The sequence below is a fragment of the Austrofundulus limnaeus genome, unplaced genomic scaffold, assembly GCF_001266775.1.
Source record: "Austrofundulus limnaeus strain Quisiro unplaced genomic scaffold, Austrofundulus_limnaeus-1.0 Scaffold677, whole genome shotgun sequence".
Lineage (NCBI taxonomy): Eukaryota > Metazoa > Chordata > Actinopteri > Cyprinodontiformes > Rivulidae > Austrofundulus > Austrofundulus limnaeus.
Window position 1 is genome coordinate 197,251 of NW_013953079.1, and position 2,690 is coordinate 199,940.

At 37.2% G+C, this 2,690-nt stretch overlaps 1 protein-coding gene across 1 annotated transcript in view; it reads right to left on the minus strand.

The window, feature by feature from the left end:
• Positions 1-1,676: 1,676 nt before the first annotated feature.
• The window catches only part of fkbp6 (FKBP prolyl isomerase 6), a gene marked incomplete at its 5' end in the record, with an annotated part of 12,068 nt that continues 11,054 nt past the window's right edge, over positions 1,677-2,690 (minus strand). Inside the window, 1 exon segment of the mRNA XM_014027728.1 lies at positions 1,677-1,944.

Consider the following 2,690-nt stretch of genomic DNA (forward strand, 5'->3'; position numbering starts at 1 on the left):
ACATCTGGTGAAAATTTCATGTCATTAGCACCTCTAGTAATATATTTACTGAGAAAATGGTGACGTGTTCAATACTTATTTTACCCGCTGTATAAGGTTAGTGGAAATAACTAGACTTCTGAAATGTAAGTGAAAAAGTAGGAACAAAGTAAAATTATAGCTTAATGAATTTAATGTTCCAGCTGTTGGTCCGTCCATTCATCCCCAACAGATCCAAGAGGGAAACCCAGGGGGGGGGACAGCAGGTGTCACATCTCATCAGGTCCAGGTAGCTGAGGGACTAAACTAGGGGTCTCCAACTGGTAGCTCCTGGGCTCATTTAAATTAGCTCTTCAGTGATTATGAAAAATTAGGAGAAGCAAAATTTAATTAGTCACTGGCCAAACAATCTTTCATTTAACCCCAATCAATCTATAGATGTTGCTCCAGCCCCCCTAAAATAGGTCTAGTGACGCCCCTGTGTGTAGGTGCAACCCAGCTGGTCCCAAACGGACATGGCAGCAAATAAAGATTAAATATAAAAACGTAGTAAAATCAGGTAAGATCCAGGTATAAGCGCTTATGTTCAACCTTTAATGTCCACTGGTACAGTACATTTCAAGGTGGCGAATCCAATCAGACAAATAATGTGGACAATCCCGCCGAGCTATCAGATTCTCCAAGATCAATTCCATCTCGCCAGCAAAGTCCAGGAACCACAACCAGCCTGCGACCCTCAGCAGAACCGCTTGCAGGCCAAGTTCCAGCTCGCACAAGGTACAAGTCTGAGTGCTGATAGAACGGCAATCCTTCATGTTGGTCAGGCAGCCAGGAAATGACCTGAATAGTCACAGACGTTGTTTTGTAGAACACCAGGAGACCACCAAGCCAATTTGTAGAGTCCAGTGATCGGAATCCAAATATATATCCAGAACAGAGTTCCCACCTTTGACATGTCCTCCCATGGAAGAAAACTTTGTTCCAAAAATTTATTAAGAGACCAGCAAACCAAATCCATAAAAATATCCATAATTTTCGGTTTTGGATGAAAACGTAGAGAAGGCTCCGAGCAGCAAAGCAGGGAAACATGGGAGGGCAGGAGAGAGAGAAAAAGCGTCTTACTCCTCCAAGAGCAGATTTACAGGGCAATCTCCAATTCCATTTTTTCCCTCTGCTTGGTCTAAAATATTAACTGTTACTACCACTTTTTTTCCTTGATTTGTTTTAGTGTTTCTTAAAGCCAGAAAGTTGCCRTTTGAAATGACTTTAGTTTTGTGTCATGTCTGTGATCCGCTTTTTTCTACAAAATTAAACAAGTGAATGAACATCCTCCAAGGCCGGAGATTCTATAATTTTTGCCAGGGGTTGAATATGTATGACAAAATACATTTTATTTTCATAATGATCTGTTTGAGATCTTTACTTAAAATTTTATTCAAAATTTTCATCAAAGGGAAGTTGTTTCTTCTAATTCTAGGTGTTATCAGAATAACAAGTTGCACATTTTTGTTCTTGTTTTATATATTTCATATCTACAGAGAGCTGCAGCGGAGGGACCAAACCGCTACACGTGGTGCCGGAGCCACCACTGCAGACCCCCCCATCTGTTGATTATTGATCTCAGCAAGGGCTCATCTGGCGATTTCGATGTGGCTAAATTAACTTTTTTTAATCCACCAACAACAAAACAAAACTCATTAGAGGTGAAAAAGTTTCACTTTAATGATCACACACTTCAAGTACTACGAAGCTTGTAAATATCCAGCAAACACAGTCAACATAAAAGAATTCAATGAGAACATTACTGTTCATTGTTTCACTAAGCAACAATTTATCAAACTTTAGAGAAACAAAAACATTCAGTTTCTTTACAAATGAAAAACAAACCAATGTTTTATTACAACACGGGTGAAACTGCTTTCAACGCTGTCCAAAAGGAAAGAAAAACAACGGTTGAATCTAATCCTGCAAGAAAAAAAAAATTAAAAAAATTAGCCAAAAAAAAAAGGCTTTTTGCTTTCAAAATAAAACATTTCAGATCGTTCCATAGCTCCGTTTAGCCATTTATCATTTTTCTGGTCTAATGAGGATAAATACGATTTTAGAGGGTGAAAAAAATCTGCAAGGAAAAGTTTGAAATGTTTTTATTAGTTACAAAAAATTTCTTTTAGGGACTTTGAATGTGGACACAAAATGAAAAATTATTAATATTTTTTTATTATTTAGATTATTGGAGGCTCTTCCACATAAATGTTTAATGTGTTGCTTTTGATGAGGACAGGTTGCTTCTAAAAATCTCTAAAACTTGTCGGAGAATGAATACAGTCCTGAGCTGCTGAACACAGGGAGGGCCAGAAAAAAATAAATATACCAATGACAAAAAAATGAAGAACCACCTACAAAGACTGATGTTAATTCCTTGCGAATTAAGACGAGGATTCTCAAACATTTTCCTTCAATAAAAATCTTTATTTCATTAAATAAAGTTTCATCATTGCTAAGAGGTTCCATGTTGGCTCTAAGTTTTTCCTTTCGTTACAGCGAGTCTTGCTAATTATTAGGGATGCACCGATACCAGATTTTTGAAAACCGAGTACGAGTACAAGTACTTACATTAAAGTACTTGCCGATACCAAGTACCGATACAAGTACTAGTAAATATCCTTAAAAATCCTTATAATTAACTTAAACTGTTTATTTTCATTAGGCAC